Source organism: Hibiscus syriacus, unplaced genomic scaffold (assembly GCF_006381635.1).
Source record: "Hibiscus syriacus cultivar Baekdansim isolate YM2019G1 unplaced genomic scaffold, ASM638163v2 tig00003398_pilon, whole genome shotgun sequence".
Classification (NCBI taxonomy): domain Eukaryota; kingdom Viridiplantae; phylum Streptophyta; class Magnoliopsida; order Malvales; family Malvaceae; genus Hibiscus; species Hibiscus syriacus.
Window position 1 is genome coordinate 1165851 of NW_024061969.1, and position 10797 is coordinate 1176647.

The window sequence follows — 10797 nt, forward strand, 5'->3', positions numbered from 1 at the left end:
CGACAGAAACCAACTTTCTACCGAAAAGGGATTACATGTATGCAGTGTTAAATCTAAAAATATTTTTGAAAGTGAGTACATGTATGTTAATAATATAAATTTTTCGTACGAGGTAGACATAAATAAAATTTTAAGATAGATGCTTTCAATAAAATAAATTACTAACATAAAAAAATTGAATTTCAATATCACCCTGTACAAAGCCCTACATCCGACCCCGCATGCATGCAGTATGAATTCAAGTGTTCAAACAACTCGTCCTTCTGACACATTCAAAACCCTAAACCCCATTTCTAAAAGCCATTTCCACAGTTTTTCCTTTTTTTTATGTCTGCTGCATGCATGACTGGTTCAAAACTTCTTGGTCAACACGTAATCTGTTCAAAACCAATTGCCAAAATCCCAACTAATATATTCAAACCATTTTACTAGACTACAACTCTACCAACCTTGCCTATATATATATATATATATATACACCTCATTTCTCTTCCATTCTTCATAAAAAAAAACAACCTTCATACAGAGCTTTCAGCAACAAAAGAAAGGTTATAGTTTGAGATATCAGGTGAAGGAAAACACAGGCGATTTCAAAAGATGAACAGCAGAAAATTGTGCACCCTTTTGATCATTTTCGTCATTTCGGTGGCCATTACGAGCCATGTTCAAGTCGAGGCGACGCGAGTTTTAAGCGAAGATTTTGCTAAAGCAAATAACTTGGAGATATACTCGTCAGTGTACGAGAAGGCCAAGTTCACCATGTCGTGCTGGCTCGAGCGCTTTGCGTCTGGACCCAGTCCTAGAGGACCTGGTCACTAGAATTGTTCAAGTCTGGAAAATCCAGTAATGGGTCAATTATTCAGACTAGAAGAAAGTTATACTTTGTTATTTATTATTGTTTTATTATTTGTTTATTTTTTTAAGAGAAAATAACCTCAGTGACAAAAAATCCCATATAATATACGATTTTAACTAACTTTTTCCGGATTTGCCAAAATGACCAACAAAATCGCAATGTGATCGCTAATTCGCAACGTGATCTCCATTATCGCAAATCAGTTTCCAGATTCGCAACGCGATTATGACTATCGCAATGCGATTTTCCAATTTCGCGTTGCGATTTTCCCAATTCGCAATGCGAATAAGTAAATCGCAATGCGAATTTGGAAAATCGCAATGCGATACCGACTATCGCAACGCGATAATACAAAATCGCAACGCGATACTGACTTTCGTAACGTGATACTGACTTTCGCAACGCGATTCTGACTTTCGCAACGAGATTCTGACTATCGCAACGAGATAATACAGAATCACAATGCGATTTTCAAAGTTCGCAACAGGTTTTAGTTTCGCAACACAAATTTTTTGGGTATATATCTACGCAGCAGCAACAACTCATAACCTAAATCCCTAAATCGCAACTCATTCCATCTCCATCTATCACTCTCTCCGGCGACATCCGTTCCTATATCCGTTCCTACATCCTTCCCCATCCGGCAACAGGTCTTAGTTTCGCAGCTCGTTTGTTTAGTAAATTAATTTACAACCATGAAATCATCTAATATTGATCATGTTTGGATATATTTGTGTTTTGGAGGGTCATGGGAGAATGTTCATGGTGTTTTACAATATATGCCTTTACCCATGAATCTTCAACTAAAACTGTCATTAAAAAAGTTAACTTATGAAACTCTAATGTTACGTGTTTCAAAGAAATTGAATTTAGAGCCCCTAAGTGGATTTAGGCTATCTTATCAGAGAAATAGTAAAGTTTATTTGTTAACCAACAATGAAGATGTTGAACGATTCATTGCTTACATTAGTGTTTCAAGTGATGATGTTACATTGTATGTTGTTGAACCTAGAAGTAGTATTGTTGGGTCAGTAGCGGGTAGTAATCAACTAAGTTTTTCTCAAAACTCACAACCTTTCTCTAATCCAAATCCCAATCAACTTTCAGCACCAAATTCCGGTTTTCGTATTGACCAATTAGACGATGATGAGCCAACAGAAAAAATTGTGAGTACTAGTCAGTATTCGAAATTTGATCTTGGTCAATACCCGGACTTTGATATTGGTCAATACTCGGATTTTGATGATGTTTCAGAAGAAGAAACAGACCCTGCGTGTAATGATTTTGATATTGGTCAATACCCGAATTTTGATGATGAAACAGACGTTGCCGAGGAAGATGTTGTTGATGATAATGAGGAGGAAGTTACGACTGTGAATGAACATGTTGAACATCCATTCTGTAATTCATATAATCCTGAAGAAGAAAAAGAAGAAGAAAAAGTCCCCGAAGAAAAGAAAATGCCACGGGAGTATAACTGGAATATGCCAGAATTACTTCAGATACCAGAAGAAGAGTTGGTATAGAAAGCAGTTGATTGTTACACAAAAGTTATTCGTATCAAGAAAGATGATTGTTTTGATACAAAGGAAGACTTGAAGATAGCTTTGTATACGAAATGTGTGGAAGATGGCTATCAACTAAAAGTTAACAAATCAAGCAAAGATTGTTTCGAAACAAGGTGTATGATTGACAAAAACTGTACGTGGCGTATGATTGCAAAGAGGATAAAAGATTGCGAAATGTTTCAAGTTAGGACTTTTATTGATAAACATACATGTTCAAGAACCCAAGTTTTTCCTCACCATAGACAGGCAAACAAAAAGGTGTTGGGTGGTTTTCTGGCTGAGTTAATGTTTTTGAATGGCAGGGTATATCGGGGACATGAAATTATGACTGACATGAATGCTCGGTTCAAGATTAGTATATCATATTCTCAAGCTTGGAGAGCCAAATGTTATGCCTTGGAATTGTTGAGGGGGTCGCCAGAAGCATCGTTGGCCCAACTGCCGGCTTATTGTCACAATTTAAAGCTGAAAAATCATGGGTCGGTAACTCATATCAAAACAGATAGAGATGGACGCTTTGAGTTGTTGTTTATCGCCATTGGTGCTGCGGTTAGTAAATCAATATAATTCTGTTGACTCATTTTTGTTAGTTACATGCATTTCACATTTAAATGATTATATTTCTTGTGTATATTATTTTGTAGATTCGTTCGTTTATTACTTGCATGCGCCCAGTTATTATAGTTGACGGAGCACATTTGAAAGGTCGATACCTTGGAGTAAACTTATTAGCAGTAGACATGGATGGTAATAATGGGATATTGCCAATAGCTTACGGGGTCTGCAAATCTGAAACCTCTGATTCATGGACATGGTTTATGGGGCATCTTAGGGATTGCATAGGTCCTATTAGCAATTTGACAATCATATCCGATAGGGCAAACTCAATTGACAACGCTGTTAGAAGGTGTTTCCCAGATGCTTTTCATGGACTTTGTGGTGTTCATTTGTATAGAAATCTAAAATCAAGGTATGCTGGTATAAAAAAGCACAAATGGACATACTGGAAGGCTGTAAAAGCTTATCGGGAAGTGGATTTCAATAAGCATATAAACTGTTTAAGACGTGTTTTGCCTCAGTGTGCTCAAACACTAGAAGATGTCGGGTTTGAAAGATGGTCAAGAGTACATCAACTTGGAGCAAGATATGGTTTCATGACGTCTAATAGTGCAGAATCAATCAACGCTCTAAGTCGTCATTCCCGGAAATTACCCATTACTATGTTAATGGAGTTTTTTCGAGCCTCTATTCAACAGTGGTACTGCAAGAAAAGAAACCATGCATGTATTATTTCTTTGAATTCGTAACTTATCATATATTTTACTAAGTATTATTTATTTAAATTTACAGGAACATTGGAACATCGTGTTACACCATGGACTGAAAAAAAGATAACAAAACGTGTTGTGAAGTCAACGTTATGGAGAGTTGAACCATGTTCAAACACTTTGTTTGAAGTACTGGATAATAACTTAAATGGGCTTGTCGATCTAAATGCAAGGACGTGTAGTTGTATGAAATGGCAAACATCTGGTTATCCGTGTGGCCATGTTATAAAAGTTGCTCTTCATCTAAACCAAGATGATTCAAGCACACACGCTATGGATTGCTACACTACAGAAGTATATCGACAGACTTATGCCGAGATTGTCTACCCTATTCCACATCCTTCTGAGTGGGACATACCAGATGACTTACAAACATTTTTGCCACCAGCCATGGACAGAAGGCTACCTGGCCGACCAAAAAGTCACGATCGTATACCGTCTAAGGGTGAAGAGAAGAAGAGATCGACATGTAGTCGGTGCAAGGAAAGTGGTCATATAAGGTTGACATGTGGTTCACCAGTGCCATCACAATCATCTTTTCCTCTACCAAAATATGGATCCTCATCAAAATCCAAAGCTCATATGGTGTCAAGCAAAAGGCAATCAAAATCGCAATCATCTTCAAAATCCCAATCACAACCGGCTTCACCTTTTGGGACTGTTAACTTAGGTGATTTTTAAATGCAAACGTTGTATTATGTGTATTTTATGTGTGCACTTTTAACATTTTCAGTTAGGCATGTATTAGTAACTTGAGTTTGAACATTGCTATGATCTGTTCAGTTGTTATCACTTATTAGACATTCATTTGACTATCGCAACGGGGAAATCGTAACGCGAAAATGGCTATCGCAACGAGAAAATCGCAATGCGAAATGAAAATCGCATTGCGATTTTCTCGTTGTGATTTTCATTTCGCATTGCGATTTTCATTTCGCATTGCGATTTTCATTTCGCATTGCGATTCTCTCGTTGCGATAGTCAGTTTCGTGTTGTGATAGTCTGTTTTGCCTTCAACATAATGCAGATTGAAAATCAATAAATCAACTATTACATTTCAATCAATTAAACAAGCACAAATAAGAATTATGTACACATCAATTAAACAAATCAACATTTACAAATCATCTTTTACAAATCAATTAAACAATCAAAAAATAATAATAATTCTTATTTCCTCATCAATTATTGAATCAATGAATCAACTTTTGCACCCGTACATCCATTTCACGCAGCTCACTTAAGGATTAACCTGCAGAAACCAAACATTTGCTCAAACAAGACTTCCTACACATCTAAAACCCACAAACAGCAAATTATTAAATTCTAGGTACTTAACCAAACATTTTCAAACCAAAAGGAGTATATATGTTAACAAAACTTGCATTTGACTTACCAATTGTTTATGGATACTTTCATAACGCGGATGCAGGTAGGCAGTGTCTCGAATATATCGCTCTAGCCATATAATGCCGAAACCACAAGCCTACTGCAGCTCTATCTCTATCGGTGGGATGTAGAAACTCTATGCTTCCCGTCGTCAAACGCGCCAAGCACATGCATACGAGAGGACCACAATCCCCTCTGGCTCCCAGCGATTGTTGTGGTGCGGTCTCGTCTCTGACAACTGTGACATTGAAATTCTTTGGCTTCTTGTGTCCAGAATGAGTCCAATAATTAATCCCATCCAAGAATTTAGCCAAATGAGAGCTCCATCCCTTGATAATATCTCTCAAATCAGACAGTGATATGTAATTTATCATGCTGTCATATACTATTATTTTCAGGGATGGGAGCTGAAGTTGGACGAAAAGCCAATGATGACGTTCCAAAACAGGGATAAACACCTGCAATCATAAGTAATAATTCATTTATTTGCGCACTTATTTATGAACACCTTTAAAAAATTTAAAAAATAAACACTAACCTTATCGACCTCCCACCATGCAGGATAAAGTTTAGCTTGTCCATTGCCCAACGAAAATGATTCATCTCGTTGATTCTTCAAGTGAACTGCGTGAAAAGCCGCCGGCATTATTGTATATCGCGAATTTTTTTTATTTTTCCTAAGCTTCCTTATTATTAGAAGACGTGACACCTACGCATCGATATGCTGTTTTACAAAAAAGACATATATTAGTGAATTACATTAATTTTTAAAAAAATTAATCAAAATCATATATAAGACAAATATAAGACTTACCTCCCCATCGAAATAGTCACTGTCTTCAACCCCTAATAACACACCCCACCAAGACCGATTAAGCAACAAATACATCTCATCATTGAGTTTGCTTATGTCAGTGTAACACCCTTGGCTCCGCTCATGTATATAAAAATCAACTGCGGTCTTAGCCCAAAGGGTATTATCCAGAATTGTTTCCGGTAGTTGTCTCCTCTCCACTTCAGATACCGGAAGGGTACTAGTCGGTAACTTATACGAGAGCCAACTCTCATCCATCATGTCCGGCAACGGTGGGGGTTTCTCAATAATTCGATATATTACCCCATGTGAATCGGGCTCTGGAATGGTGGGAGGGACCTCTTCAACGATGACAGTGGCCTCTTGAACGGTGGGGGGGACTCTTGAGGGATGATAGGGGCCTCTTGAACGATTGGAGGGGACTCTTGAGGGATGACAGGTGAGTCGGGCTTCTTCTTGTGGAGTCTTCGCACCATTGGGGTGAACGGAGACGTAATAGCACGTGCACGCCGTCTGATGCGTGAACTCCGTCGTGCAAGGAAAACTCGACGTAAAGCATCCACCTTATCGGGCCGCTAAAAAAAAATTAATGCATAAATCAATAAATAAACAGACATGATATTAAACAAAGACAAATATGTTTCAAACTTGCATTGTATTCACCCAAGTCATTATTCTATCATAGTTCACAAAATGCATCAGATAACATTCCAGAAGTAAGCACTTATATAAACATTTAAAAGGACAACATATATAAATATTCCAGAAGAAGAATAGTTTACTTTCGCAACACGAAACTTAAAATCGCAACGCAAAAATGACTATCACAACGCGGAAATGGCTATCGCAATGCGAAATGAAAATCGCAATGACAAAATCGCAACGCGAAATGAAAATCGCAACGCGAAACACAAATCGCATTGCGATTTTCATTTCGCGTTGCGATTTTCATTTCGCATTGCGATTTTGTCGTTGCGATTTTCATTTCGCATTGCGATAGCCATTTCCGCGTTGCGATAGTCATTTTCGTGTTGCGAAAGTAAACTATTCTTCTTCTGCAAATTGAAACTTAAATGGATTGCATTACTTCAACCAAAAGACAAAAACAAAACCAAAAACAAATACTAACAAAAATAGTTTAGCAGTATTGGCAGCAACCGAATGAATTTATTAAGCAATCTAAGTGAAATGGTTAATCTAAGTGAAATTACGAGTAAATTTATCATCAAATTAAATATGAAAAATCTTAGTTTTGTTTTTATCTTTTGGTTGAAATAATGCAATCCATTCAAGTTTCAATTTGCAGAAGAAGAATAGTTTACTTTCGCAACACGAAAATGACTATCGCAACGCGAAAATGGCTATCGTAATGCGAAATGAAAATTGCAACGCGAAATGAAAATCGCAACGACAAAATCGCAACGCGAAACGCAAATCGCATTGCGATTTTCATTTCGCGTTGCGATTTTCATTTCGCGTTGCGATTTTCATTTCGCGTTGCAATTTTGTCGTTATGATTTTCATTTCGCATTGCGATAGCCATTTCCGCGTTGCGATAGTCATTTTCGTGTTGCGAAAGTAAACTATTCTTCTTCTGCAAATTGAAACTTGAATGGATTGCATTACTTCAACTAAAAGACTAAAACAAAACCAAAAACAAATACTAACAAAAACAATTTAACAGTATTGGCAGCAACCGAATGAATTTATTAAGCAATCTAAGTGAAATGGTTAATCTAAGTGAAATTACGAGTAAATTTATCATCAAGTTAAATATGAAAAATCTTAAACTTACCTCGTTGCGTAGAGTATGAACCTCATTCTGCAACGATGCTACCATCTCACGTAGAGCGGCTACCTTACCGCGTAAAGTAGACACCTCAACACGCCATGCACCATCGTCTTTGCGTAAAGTACCGACCTCCTCACGCAAGGCATTGACCTCATCACGTAACTCCCCTAACTCATCCCATGGAGGTGGAGAACAGGGAGATAAACGTCGTGGCATCTTTGTCGGTCGCCTATCTTGCGGTGATGGTGGAGAAGAGGCTCGATGATGTGACAGAATAGGTGATGGCTGTCGTTGTGGAGGTGTATAGTCGGGTCGATCAGGTGATGGCTCTGGGTGAGGTGATAGCTCTGGGTGAGGTGATGGCTCCCGAAGTGGAGGATGCTCATCATCCGTGCCATCAAAAAAACGCTTACTAGCTTGCCACCAATCAGTGGCAAGCTCAGCTTCCGTGGGTGTCAGCCTCTGTAATGGAGTGTTGGCCTCCTAACAATATAAAAGCTCAAACAAAGTTAAACGTGTACTAGTAATAACTTGTTTATAAACATATGGTAGTATTTATGTTAACTTACATTATTTATTGTCGTATACCGTAGTAAATCTTCCCATTGCAAGGTCTGTTTCCTCTTCCAGGAAATAGCCCTGGGAATATCATTTGAAGTTTTTATTGCATATGTCTTCATGGCGGGAAAGGCCTCAAATATCCAAATCTACAAACAATATAATAACAAATATTAGTAATTGTTAAATAATTACTTATAATTTTGGAAACATTATATAAAAATTCTTACCTTAAAGGCCCAAATAAAGCCTGTCAAAGTGTATTTGGAACCATCGCCATGCAAACTTTTTCGATCATCCAAGGCAGACGATAACTTATTCCATGTAGCTTTCCATAAATACGAGCCCCACGGAAACAGGTTCCACGCATTTAGGTCTTCTACCAATTTGATTAGATCATTCGGAATAGGTTGTCTGGCCTCTCTGCCTAAAAAGTCGGCATGCAAAAGTATTAGAAGGCATACTCGGACAACATCGACGTCATCCATCCGAGTAAAACCATCTTTCTTATTCAATAATCTCGTCAGGTCTTCCACGTGTAGATTCGGCCTCTCTAGCTCAGGAAAAACCCGGGATAACCATGATGGGCGGGTAATGTGTCTAGTGTACCGACCTACATCATCGTGTCCGAAGCGTAGACCGGTGATTAAGCAAAACTCCTCCCGCCCAAAACACGTATACGCCGGTGGAAAATCAAACCATATCTCTTCATCACGACGTTGTATAGTATCTGGTAGATCGCTAGTCATGGTTTGAAGAAACAGGTGTGTCAACATCGCATCTCCACCGGGATGTTGTACTTTCAGCCATGGCCCGAAGCAAGTATCCTCAAACATTTTTCTTTGTGCAGGTGAAAGCTTCGACGCAATTGTTTTGGCCAGGCTGACTTTATTTCTTAAGGTCAATTGAGCCGAATAAAAGTTCTACAAAAACAATAAACATACTAAGTTAGATATACCAAAAACTACACTGTGAAGATATACCAAAAACAATAATAAACATAAATAATAGTTTCAAGTTTCATTCAACGAGAATGAAGTAATGCAACACTGTGAATTTCGTATTTGTCTTTGTTTTTTGGTTGAAGTTATGCAATTCATTCAAGTTTCAATTTGCAGAAGAAGAATAGTTTCTGAAAATGAAAATCGCAACACGAAAATGACTATCGCAACGCGAATTTGACTATCGCAACGAGAGAATCGCAACGCAAAACTAAAATCGCGTTGCGATTTTATCGTTGCGATTTTCATTTCGCGTTACGATTCTCGGTTGATTTAATAAGCAATCTAAGTGAAATGGTTAATCTATTATTGAAATTACCAGTAAACTTATCATCAATTTCAATATGAAAAACCTAATAATAATGCAAAAATTTCAAAAAGAAAATAATTAAAAAAACTAACCCTCGGTGGTTGATTTGGTTGATTTTCCATTTCTGATTGTGAGGGTGGCTCTGGGAGATAGACGGATTTCGCCGGAGATGGGAACGGATTTCGTCGGAGATGGGTGAGAGAGTGAGAGATGGAGATGGGACTGAGTTGTGATTTTAGGTTTTAGGTTATGAGTTGCGATTACGGGATATACTGTGGACAGTTCAGTGTTTCAATATATTAATATTCGTGTTTGGAATTTGAAAATAAAATATGCGTTGCGATACTAATGGCACTTTGAAAATCGCATTGCGATTATGTATTATCTCGTTGCGAAAGTCAGTATCGCGTTGCGAAAGTAAGTATCGCGTTGCGAAAGTCAGTATCGCGTTGCGATTTTGTATTATCGCGTTGCGAAAGTCAGTATCGCGTTGCGATTTTGTATTATCGCGTTGCGATAGTCAATATCGCATTGCGATTTTCCCAATTCGCGTTGCAATTTACTTATTCGCATTGCGAATTGGGAAAATCACAACGCGAAATTGGAAAATCGCATTGCGATAGTCATAATCGCGTTGCGAATCTGGAAACTGATTTGCGATAATGGAGATCGCGTTGCGAATTAGCGATCGCATTGCGATTTTGTTGGTCATTTTGGCAAATCCGGAAAAAGTTGGTTAAAATCGTATATTATATGGGATTTTTGGTCACTGAGGTTATTTTCTCTTTTTTTAATCATAGGTAGGTTCAAGTTTATATGATGCAGCTGCAACATATTGCATATACAACTTTATGTGCAAATGTAAATCTACAAATAAATTTTCTTCTTATGAGAAAAGTTGTCATTTGGAATTAAGAAAATAGTATTATAATTGTACAAATCAAGCGATCTTGGTGGTAAATAAATTGTTATTATTTTTTGAGGTTTTGGGTTCAACCACCATAAATGTCAGGGGTGAAGCTCATCCATTAGTAAGTGTAACTTATGACACGTCATGAGACTTCAAAATTTAGGGGCTCACACTTTGAAAAAATATTGTAACCCAAAAAAATTATTATTCCTACTAAACGTATGTGTGAAGAATATTCAGTGAAGAAAACTTAATCTTGTATGTTTGGAAT

The 10797-nt window shown here is 37.6% G+C and overlaps 1 long non-coding RNA gene across 1 annotated transcript; it reads left to right on the plus strand.

Moving 5' to 3' along the window:
- The first annotated feature begins 516 nt into the window (after window positions 1-516).
- LOC120176384 lies at window positions 517-10493 on the plus strand. The gene is made up of 3 exons (XR_005521320.1): window positions 517-909; window positions 1875-1878; window positions 10391-10493. It is a non-coding gene; the product is annotated as an uncharacterized LOC120176384 (long non-coding RNA).
- Window positions 10494-10797: the final 304 nt, after the last annotated feature.